Consider the following 12,400-nt stretch of genomic DNA (forward strand, 5'->3'; position numbering starts at 1 on the left):
TACGTAACCAGAGGTACTACTGTACCCCATAATTGAATACAATATACTCCCATAGAGACTACCTTACACTGCGTTTAAAACCAAAATCACATTTGGAGAGAAATTGTTTCTCAGGTGACTAATCCTAGCCTTTATAATCCTATACCTTCTTCCAGGGGACGTGGGTGGCGCTGTGGGTTAAACCACAAGTCTAGGACTTGCCGATCAGAAGGTTGGCGGTTCGAATCCCTGCGACGGGGTGAGCTCCCGTTGCTCGGTCCCTGCTCCTGCCAACCTAGCAGTTCGAAAGCACGTCAAAGTGCAAGTAGATGAATAGGTACCGCTCCAGCGGGAAGGTAAACGGCGTTTCCATGCGCTGCTCTGCTTCGCCAGAAGCGGCTTAGTCATGCTGGCCACATCACCCGGAAGCTGTACGCCAGCTCCCTCAGCCAATAAAGCGAGATGAGCACCACAACCCCAGAGTCAGTCATGACTGGACCTAATGGTCAGGGGTCCCTTTACCTTTACTTTTACCTTCTTCCAGAAGGCAGAAGCTGAAAGAGATCATTTCCGGGGTGCGCGCACCACCCTCCCAAGAGCGGCTGTGCGAGGCTAGGATCATTCCAGCCTCGCAAGCGGCCCAGGGCTGGTTTTGCTCTGGGGGCATCGGTGGCGAGGGCTGTGTTTGCATATGGTGAACTCCTTTTGCCTTCCATGCGCTGCCTCATACTTGAACCCTGGTGCACATGTGCACCCACCCACCCTGGGCATTCTTAAAGCACACTCTGCCACTGAGTACAGGCATGCCCTGATCTAGGCACGTTTACTCAGAAGTAGAACCAACTCTATTGAATGGGGCTGACTTCCATGCCAGCATGCATAGAGTTGCAGTCTTTGGTACATTTCCTAAGGATAATGGAACCCATTTCTTAGTCTGAAGGCTTCTTTTTGGGTCGCGCTACCAAGAGGATATTGCTGGCTTTAATTACTGACTGTGTTGCAAACCTATTCGTCAAGGGTAAGTAAAATAAGAAAACATACCTGGGGAAAGCAGCAAGAACAGCCTACTTTGAGCTGAGTACCAGACAACTGCTCTAAGATAAAACTAATGTCTCCTCGAATAAATAGAAGGAAGGGGAGTTCAGTTCAGAGATCATATATATATATATATATACACAAACACACACACACACATACACACACACACACCGTATTTTTCTGTCTATAAGACGCCCCCATGTATAAGATGCCACCTATTTTTGGGGACCCATATTTAAGAAAATGGGGGGAGATGGCCCCATGTATAAGATGCCCCTTAATTTTTGACATTATTTTTTTGGGGGGACCTAGTTTTATACACGGAAAAATACGGTCTATATAATTTTTATTAAATTTTCTGTTTTACAATTTAGAATATTGAGAAAACCTTACAATCTCAGTGCCTTCCCTTCTTCTCATTCCATGGTTCATTTTGCATAACATAAATCCCTGCATATTTTATATAAACTAAACCATTCCGTATTCCATTATTACATCCATCAAAACGTATTTATACTGTTGAATTTATCTCAATGCTGCTGTTTTCAAGTGTACACAATTATCCCCCATATATTCAATAAACATTTTCCAGTCTTCTTTAAAAGAATGTTCTTCTTGTTCTCTTACTCTATAAGTTAGATCTGCAAGCTGCGCATATTCCAACAGTTGAAGTTGCCATTCTTCTTTGGTTGGGACCTTGCTTGTTTTCCATTTTTGTTCAGTTCAGAGATCTTCACATGCAATAGACAAATCAAACAGGTCATAGGTGCTTTTACTGCTGACATATGAACTGTGTGGATAGTGTTGTTACATAGCTTATCCACTAGGTGGCGCTGGATAGAGTCACAAGTTTCCTGCTGTTGCTCTGTCCTTCATTCAGCAAAACAATAAAGTTCTTGTCTAGCTTCCCAACTAGAGTCTTCTCTAAGCCCTCCATCATGGTACTGCATGCCATTTCTGTGGGCAGACCCAGCCTTGCCACATGCAAGTGGAGATGTGTTCCACTGGTGCACCAAAATCTGTCCTCCGATTTCTCAAATGTTCTTTTCCTCTGCAAAAGAGGCTTCTCAGGGCACTTTAGAATTGCCCTGAAAATTATAAAATAAAATTATAAATATATTAGAATTGCTTTAGCAATTCTGTGGGCATGGGATGGAGGTGACTTTATCGTTGCAAAGTGGCTGTGGCGGACTCCTTCTCCCCTTGATATTTAATTTTCTGCATGCAGGGAATTGTCTTTTATTTATTTTTTATTGCGGGGAAGAATTCAATCCTGTGAGCTCTCTTCTGTGATCTGAAATAGCACAGCTCAGAGACAAATTTGCCAAGATAGTAAGAATGAGACCTCCTTGACTCGAATTACTGAGGCATTCTTTATATAGAAGTGGAGCAGATTAAATGTCCACAAGGATGAGCCATATTCATCAATTGGATTAGGTCTGGAGATTTTTAAAGAAGCTTGCTTCAGGGTACTGGGTCAAGGCAATTACTTACTTGAGGTGAAACTTTAACAAGGGGCAAATTGTAGAGAGCAGGTAATCTAGACTGGGTTTTATTGGGTACTGGGTTTTTTCTCTCTCCATATTTCTGATCCAGTCCTTATTTCCTCAGCATTAATTTCTCCATTTCAGTTTTTCTCTGTTTCTCATTTTCCCAATCTTCAATTCAGTTCTCCAAATCAGTTTGTGATTTTTTTTAAAGAAGTCCACACGAATATTGAACAGCATTTTAGTGCTATTTCCCCTGAATATACACATTTTGCATGCAGTTTTGCCTAAGATTCAAAGCAACTTCCCCTAGTATAAAACATGCTTGCATTTTATATATATATCTATGCAAGCATGTTTTATAAACTTCCCTCCAGCATATGCATTTTGAGACACATTCCTTGGCTGCAGAACTGCATTGCAAAATTCGGAGAAGTGCGAATTTTGAGGACTGGCTGTGTTTCGGTTTGTGTATTTTTCCAGAAAAGCACAAATGAGGCAGATTCACCTTTAAATGCAAAATAAATCAAATCCTCCTCCTCGGGTGCTAACCATTAATTGAACAGCATCAGCTATCACTTGGGCGGGGGAGCAGGGAATGATCATTTTCATTGCAGTTATGTGTTGCGTAACAAGAATATCGGGTGCATCAGCATTCAGCATCTGTTTGAGAGTGTGGTGGGGAGGAAAGGCAGATACTGAAGAGCTCTTTCTGAGCATATTATTCATGCATCAACTGTGTTTGTCTCGTAGGCACCGAGTTTGTTGGCCTAAATACAGGTTTCCTCTCTGCATCAGGGAGTGATAATTTCTTTCCATGTCACTCGGGATATTCGCAATGAGGGGCGACGTCTCCTCTTCCGCGACTCCAAAGGGAGGAAGTTAAGAAATGTGGGAATGTTAAAGATAGGATGGGCAAGCAATTTTATAGGTAATGAGGTAAGTATTATCCTCGTATCTACGGGACCGCCTCTCCTGGTATGCCCCGCAGAGGACCTTAAGGTCCATGAATAACCATAGTTTAGAGGTCCCAGGCCCTAAGGAAGTCAGACTATCCTCCACCAGGGCCAGGGCCTTTTCAGTGATGGCTCCGACCTGGTGGAATGCTCTGTCCCATGAGACTAGGGCCCTTCAGGATTTAACCTCCTTCCGTCAGGCCTGTAAGACAGAGCTATTCCGCCTGGCCTTTAATTTGAATTCAGCCTGATCTTTTATTTCCCTTCTCTTCCCTCCCCCTCCCCTTTTATGAAGATCACCCTCTCTGAGACCCCACAGCTAATTCTCCCCTGGCCTCCTCACTGGTCCAAGTAGGACCAATTCAGGCAGCTAGCCCTGGGGATTGATTTTTTAATTTTATTGTTATTCACATTTTTATACTGTATTTTATGCTGCTTTTATAATTAAGTGTTTTAAATTTGTTGTTAGCTGCCCTGAGCCCGGTTTTTGAACCGGAAAGTGCAGGGTATAAATAATTTTATTATTATTATTATTATTATTATTATTATTATTATTATTCCTTCACTCACACTAGTAAGCGATGTAGCAGAGGAGATTCCCCTCAATATAGCTGGAAGCTAGTTTGAAAATTTGTTTGAATTTCTTAGCTAAGATTATTTCCTGGTGTCCCCTTTAATCCCTTCTTAAAACAATAAAGCCACAAGAGTCTTTCTGAGTAAAGTAACAAAAAGTTTACTCACATTTCAATTCACAATTAGATCCCTGAAAGGCCGACTTTACTTCGTAGTTGCACAAAGAAACTGTGAGGGCCTTCTCGGTAGTGGCACCCGCCCTGTGGAACGCCCTCCTATCAAATGTCAAGGAAATAAACAACTATCTGACTTTTAGAAGACATCTGAAGGCAGCCCTGTTTAGGGAAGCTTTTAATGTTTGATGTTTTATTGTATTTTAAATATTTTGTTGGAAGCCGCCCAGAGTGGCTGGGGAAACCAAGCCAGATGGGTGGGGTATAATATTATTATTATTATTATTATTATTATTATTATTATTATTAGACTGAACTCGCGGGCTGCTGGCTGAGAGCCAGCAGACAGCAAAATTACATTAATACAGCAAAATAGCTGCAGGAGAGCAGAAACAAGATAGCAAGCAAGATAAGGCAAGACTGGGGAAGTAGACTAAGAAAATGGCTGCATGACTTGGCTCTTTTATGGAGTCAGTCAGGGCCACACCCATCTCCCAGATCCCATGCAGGGGGAATAAGGAATGTTGAATTTGACTGTACCAGTGGATTACATCCCACAAGAAACAGATGATTTCTCCGCAGTAAAAGTGGAGGAAGGAGACAGGGGAGGAGGGAAGCATTTTCTTTCACTGCTGCTTCTTTTAAGGAGTTAACTGGGGCTGAAATCACACCCTCGGTAGAGAAGCGTTAAGCAATTCTCGGCATGTACTAATGGTAACAGGATATCAATAATTTAGGAAATTAATCTCTTGCAATCTCCCCAACTCTACATGCCCAAAGGAAGGAGAGACATCTGCTGTTTACCAAGCACATCTAAAGCACTCTTTGGGGTTCCTCCCCAGCCCTCGGTTTAGTAGCCATTTTTAATTAAGCAGATGGCAACAGAGCTCTCCTAAGGTTCCCAGTGACAGAGCTATGCTTTTGCGCTAGCGAGGGGGAAAGCCTTCTGTGCAAATATTTGGTTTCAGCTCCAAACGCAAACATGCAAACCTTGTCATTGCACCCGCCGTCTAAATGCTCAGCACGTCTAAATAATAATAATTCGCCACATTCAGCCTCCGGAGAAGATAGGGAAGCAGGGTGTGGAAATCAATGCACTGAATTAGCGCTTATGAGACTGGCAAATAGCACTCCAGACTCATCCTGGATACTGTGGGAGGGTAAACATATCTGCACACGTATATTGGTACAATTCGCCCAACAAATATGAAATCTGTTTAATTAAGGTCAAAGTTCCATTGTGGATTTTTATTCGAGGCCATGGAGATAGGCTAGCTCCAGGAAAAAACAAACGAAACAAATCAGTTTTCAGTTGAGGATGCTCACAATTTTCTTTAAAATGCAAGCCTAAAACTGCAAACACATTTTGTGATGTGGGTATGTTTTGCAACATCTTTTCTCCCACTTGGGGTGAGGGTGGACATATAGCAGAAAGTTTCTCAGGCATTTCCCTGTTTTCCTGCAGGTTCCCAGAGGCAGCGGATGCTGGTCCATTAGGGCGAATGGAGCCCTGTCCCACCAATACCTGTCTGCCCTCACTTGCCTGCCAGCCTGAACAGGGCAGAGGGTGGCTCTGAATATCAGCTGTCTCCTTCCTAGTCTCAGTGCTGCCTTTTGTATAATGCAACAAGGAGGAGGATGGAAACAAATGCAAAATGAGTTTGCCCTTCCTATCAATGGCTTTAGTTCCAATGGCTTTAGGGCTGCCTTCAGAAGTCTTCTAAAAGTCTGGTAGTTGTTCTTCTCTTTGACATCTGGTGGGAGGGCGTTCCACAGGGTGGGTGCCACTACCGAGAAGGCCCTCTGCCTGGTTCCCTGTAACTTGGCTTCTCGCAGTGAGGGAACCGCCAGAAGGCCCTCGGAGCTGGACCTCAGTGTCTGGGCAGAACGATGGGGGTGGAGAAGCTCCTTCGGGTATACTGGACCGAGGCCGTTTAGGGCTTTAAAGGTCAGCACCAACACTTTGAATTGTGCTTGGAAATGTACTAGGAGCCAATGTAGGTCTTTCAAGACTGGTGTTATGTGGTCTCGGTGGCCGCTCCCAGTCACCGGTCTAGCTGCCGCATTCTGGATTAGTTGTAGTTTCCGGGTCGCCTTCAAAGGTAGCCCCACGTAGAGTGCATAACAGTAGTCCAAGCGGGAGATAACCAGAGCATGCACCACTCTGGCAAGGCAGTCTGCGGGCAGGTAGGGTCTCAGCCTGCATACCAGATGGAGCTGGAAGACAGCTGCCCTGGACACAGAATTGACCTGTGCCTCCATGGACAGCTGTGAGTCCAAAATGACTCCCAGGCTGCGCACCTGGTCCTTCAGGGGCACGGTTACCCCATTCAGGACCAGGGAGTCCTCCACACCTGCCCGCCTTCAGTTCCCCCAAAATAGTACTTCTGTCTTGTCAGGATTCAACCTCAATCTGTTAGCCGCCAGCCGTCCTTCAACTGCCTCCAGACACTCACACAGGACCTTCACCACCTTCACTGGTTCTGATTTGAAAGAGAGATTGAGCTTATACATTTCACTAGCTAAACTCTACAGTGCTACCTTGGTTCTCAAATGCCTTGGTACTCAAACAACTTGTAACCCAAACACTGCAAACCTGGAAGTAACTGTTCCCGTTTGTGAACGTTTATCGGAAGCTGAATGTGCTCCATTTTGAGTGTTACGCTTCCGATTTGAGTGCAACATTTCCATTTTGAGTGTTACGCTGAGGTCAGGGGGGGCGGGTTGCGATTTATTTTCGTTTTTGTTTTTGCGGCTCTATTTTTGTTTTTGTGACTTTGTGGAACCCAGTTCAGCTACTGATGCATTGATTGTTTGACTGCAGTACATTGTTTATTGCTTTCATTTTATGGATCAATGGTCTTGCTGGATAGTAAAATTTATGTTAAATTCATGTTTTAGGGATCGTTTTTAAAAGTCTGGAACCGATTAATTCATTTTGCCTTACTTTCTATGGGAAAGCACACCTTGGTTTTGGAATGCTTTGGTTTTGGAACAGACTTCCAGAATAGATTACGTTTGAGAACCAAGGTACCACTGTATAGAACTACCTAAACTATATAGAAACTTATTCATGTATGCTACTACAGCAACAAGAATGTTACTTGCCCCAAAACTGAATGAAGCAGAAGTCCCAGCAAAAGAAGAATGGATACAAATACTTATGTAATATGCAGAAATGGTGAAATTTACCGGAAAATTTAGAAATCAAGATAACAAACTTTTTATAAAATAATGGAAATGGTTTATTGAATATTTACAGATGAATTGTAAACAGATAAGAACATTGGCAGGATTATTGTAATAACCTGCAGTTTCATAACAGTATATATTTGAAGAAGATGAATAAATGAGCAAATTAAGTTAATTTGGATATGCAGAAGATATTAAGAATAAATTTAAGGAACTGCAGAAAGAGGAGGAAGTTTTGAAATGTCAAAATGATTGTCAAATCAGTGAAATGCATAAACCTGAAATGTATAAGGAATTCGTTGATTTATTTTTTAAAAAGGTGGGTGAGGACTGAGCATGCTCAATGGGTACAAAATCCTGACTGACAGCTGGAGGACCAAAAACGGGCGGGGAGATGCAATAGAATGGAATGTGTAGCACTCCACCTTGCAACAGATACTTGTAGCAATCTTATCATTGCCTTCTGTATCATCAGGAGCAAGCATTTGGGGGGGGGGGTGTCCAGATTTTCGTATTTTTACAGCCTCTCTAACCTCAAAAAGATGAGATATTTTCTAAGACATTTTCAGAAATTCCAGACATGCAACTTTAATCTAGATTCTCTCCATTCCCTGCACACAAAAACCCAAAAAATTCTATATAGTGTGTGTGTGGGAGTACCTCCCCTTTGCAGTAGAAGTAGGTTGCTTACTCACAGCTACTAAAATTGTCAGTCAAAAAAGAGAAAGTGGGAAGGGGAGGGGTGCTGAGAAGATCCGAACTTAATTATATGCTTTGATTTGAATTACACAAAGTGGCGTCTTACTCCTGCTTCCTTTATACAACTGGAAAGAAACATGAGACAAGAAGATTCCCTGTGTGAGTAATTCAGACCTAGTTTACGGTAAGGGACGCCGAAAGCCACTTGTCCCCTGTAGGCAGAAAACGAGTCTTTGCAAGAACTGTTTGATCTCGCTTGGGAATTGGAAGTGTGGCAGGTGGGGGGATGGAGAGGGAGAGAGATTTTCGTCATTTCCTCCACTCCTTGTGTAAGCTCACCCCAAACTCTGGTTTGTTTCTTAAAGAGAAGAAGGCATTCAAAGGATGAAGTGGGGCGTTTGTAAGTGGCATGCTGAGAAAAGGGAGGAGGAAGTCCCATTGTCCTAAACTTTACCAGCCAGCAGTTGGAAGATCTGCCATGTTTGGTGGAAATCTGAGCTTCTGCAAACTACAAAACACTTCCAAGGTTGCAAAAACTAAATGTGCACCTCCATCAAACAGGCCAATGAGGACTGGGAACCCTCAGGGATCATGAAATGTTGAGTGCCTGATGGAAAAGAACAGAAAGGGAAGAGGGGGTGGAATAAACTGCCTGGTTGGCTGGCCGGGCCCAAATGTCAGCTTGTAACATGGGACCGCTCCCTATTTATTTTATTTATTCAATTTATATATCGCCCTATACCCGGAGGTCTCTGGGCGGTTCACAGAACAAGATCAAGGCATGCATCCCATGATTCCATCCTACACATACCATCTCACAAATCATGAAAGAAAACTTTCTGTTTTGATAATGCAATCACATTTTACACATTTCTGAAATCACACTGTGGTCCTCCATATTGGGCTTTTCTATGATGACCCAAATACCTCCCCACTCTGGTCTGGCTTACATAATAGTCTAAAGACGAAGCCTAGTTTCAGACAAACAAGCAAAAGTAGGAACTGCTGAAAAGACAGCAGTCACTTTGCGATTCTTCTGGCTGTGCCGAGCGTTCCTGACATTTTTCGTTGCAAAATCATCAACCCCACCCCCCGTGCCTATTTCTCTGTCGAGGTCACAGAAAAACAAACGAACAGGTAGACAGCTTAACTATTCTTTGAAAAAACGGAGACCTGTTTAATATCTCTGTTGCATAACCTCATTGCATTTCTGGCTGACTGATTTGTACCGATAGCTAGACATGGCAGTGCTTCTGTGTATGCAAACCCGCCAAAGCAGCACTGGCATTCAGTGTCCCTGGGATCAAGGCCCTTTTAGGGTGCTTTGTACCACGCCTCTCTCCTCATGCCTTTGCACAAGTTTCTCTAGTGTTAGTACTCGAGAGAACATGTCACCTAGGGAATCATACCTCTCTGTCTCTGGAGAAACAAATCCTAGATTATCTGCACAAGCACACACTGTACGTTCCAGGAAAGGACCTGGGCTGGTGATTCACTGTTCAGAAGTCAGAGCACGTTCTGCTCTAACACTAGCTTCCGACTCCAGCAAACCTCACAAGGTCTTTGCAATACAAATATAAACACAGGGAAGCTTCCACTGATATCTTCAAGTGCGAGCTACATTACAACCAGCTTGTTCCCCAGCCTGATGGTTTTACTCTTATTCCACATCACTCCCCCCAAAAATCACTCTTGGTGACTTGCAGATTGAACCCTCAGAATGAGATAAATAAAAGTGGGGGAGCAGTGCAAGCTCCAGGATTTGGGGTACCCTCTGACATGCTTTTAATGTTTAATAGGTTATTGTATTTTAGTGTTCTGTTGGAAGCCGCCCAGAGTGGCTGGGGAAACCCAGCCAGATGGGCAGGGTATAAATAATAAATTATTATTATTATTATTATTATTATTATTATTATTATTATTATACCCTTCCCCTAACCAGGTTAGACCAGTGGTTCCCAACCTTCTTTTGGCCATGCCCCACCTAAAATCCTAATGCCCCCTCCCGTGACATAGAATTCTTATTACAGTGGTACCTCGGGTTACATACGCTTCAGGTTACACATGCTTCAGGTTACAGACTCTGCTAACCCAGAAATAGTGCTTCAGGTTAAGAACTTTGCTTCAGGATGAGAACAGAAATCGTGCTCCGGCGGCGCGGCAGCAGCAGGAGGCCCCATTAGCCAAAGTGGTGCTTCAGGTTAAGTACAGTTTCAGGTTAAGAACGGACCTCCGGAACGAATTAAGTACCGTATTTTTTGCTCTATAAGACTCACTTTTTCCCTCCTAAAAAGTAAGGGGAAATGTGTGTGCATCTTATGGACCGAATGCAGGCTGCGCTTCAGGTTACAGACTCTGCTAACCCAGAAATAGTGCTTCAGGTTAAGAACTTTGCTTCAGGATAAGAACAGAAATTGTGCTCCGGCGGCACGGCGGCAGCAGGAGGCCCCATTAGCTAAAGTGGTGCTTCAGGTTAAGAACAGTTTCAGGTTAAGTACGGACCTCCGGAACGAATTAAGTACTTAACCCGAGGTACCACTGTATTCAAAAAGTGAACTATTCACGTACAGGAAACCTAAAAGGCCATTTACTGCTAATAACTCATTCTTGAATTGTCCCTTCCTTAAAAATCAAATTGCCCCCCGTGGAACATATGCCCCATGTTGGAAACCACAGGGTTAGACATACAAACTGACAATTCTATTTAGTTGCACCTGCTCTTCTTGAGGTTTTCTGCAGGAAGTGGCAACGGTAGCGCCATTATGTTAGTTTGCCTTCTGTTGGTTTGCGGATGCTGTCAAATGCCCACCCATGCCATCCTCTGGAGCTGGAGGATAGCAAACGTTCCTGCCTCCCATGGGGACATGGTGGGCAGCTGGATGAAACTTCTTGGAACTGTATGACATGGGCTATGAAAGAACCTGGTGCCAAGCATGAAGTTCAATACCTATTATTATTATTATTATTATTATTATTAGATTAAATTTATATACCGCCCTATACCTAGGGGTCTCAGGGCAGTTTTACTAGAAAGCTGGACCAAGAAAGGCAAGAGGTGGACGTTGTCTGCATAACGGCAGTATCCTTCCCTTTCAAAAATTGCAAATCAAAAGCAGAGCTGTTCATAGTAATCAGGCCTGCTTTAAATACATCAATACTTAAAAATAAAGTAGTTTACACGTCCCTTCCCCATCTGCTGATTTTGTTTTTATTTAGTAGGATTATTTGACATCATACTGCTTGCTGCCAGATGGTACAGTATGCTTTTCAAAGTGACCAAGCGAATATTTGTTAGGATGTTCCAGCATGCCTTTTCTTTTTTCCCCCAAACAGCTATCCCACCATGGTTCCAAAAATAGAGGCAACACTTTCTCCACTTGGACAAATAAAAAACGTTATTTGTGGCAACTTGTTTGGTTCTAAGTTTTGCGTTAAAAAAAAAAAGGATATTGTGAGAAAATAATTTCTGTTCTTATTTAGAGCTGCATTAAGGAAGCTTAATGACTTGGTCATGTCCCACGGGATTCTCTTCCGTCTTAAACAGCAGGTCCCTGTACAGTGGTACCTCGGGTTACATACGCTTCAGGTTACAGACTCTGCTAACCCAGAAATAGTGCTTCAGGTTAAGAACTTTGCTTCAGGATGAGAACAGAAATCGTGCTCCGGCGGCGTGGCGGCAGCAGGAGGCCCCATTAGCCAAAGTGGTGCTTCAGGTTAAGTACAGTTTCAGGTTAAGAACGGACCTCCGGAACGAATTAAGTACCGTATTTTTTGCTCTATAAGACTCACTTTTTCCCTCCTAAAAAGTAAGGGGAAATGTGTGTGCATCTTATGGAGTGAATGCAGGCTGCGCAGCTATCCCAGAAGCCAGAACAGCAAGAGGGATTGCTGCTTTCACTGCACAGCAATCCCTCTTGCTGTTCTGGCTTCTGAGATTCAGAATATTTTTTTTCTTGTTTTCCTCCTCCAAAAACTAGGTGCGTCTTATGGTCTGGTGCGTCTTATAGAGCGAAAAATACGGTACTTAACCCGAGGTACCACTGTACATTTTTTATCATCACCTTTATTTTTAAAAATGTGGTTGACATATGGAACAGGGAGCCATTGATTAACAGCTTCACTTATAAAGTCATCTCGGGTTTTAATTCAGCTGTTGGAGTGCAGATATTTAAGTCTGTGGCTGCTGGTAAACCTCTGAACTCTGGTTCTGTTTAAAGATTGTTTGGCCAACAAATAATGCATATATTTCTCAATCAAAAGTCTGTTCATCAATTAAGGGTTATGTTCCCAGACTTCTATTTTT

Source organism: Podarcis pityusensis (assembly GCF_964106645.2).
Source record: "Podarcis pityusensis genome assembly, chromosome: 3".
NCBI lineage: Eukaryota > Metazoa > Chordata > Lepidosauria > Squamata > Lacertidae > Podarcis > Podarcis pityusensis.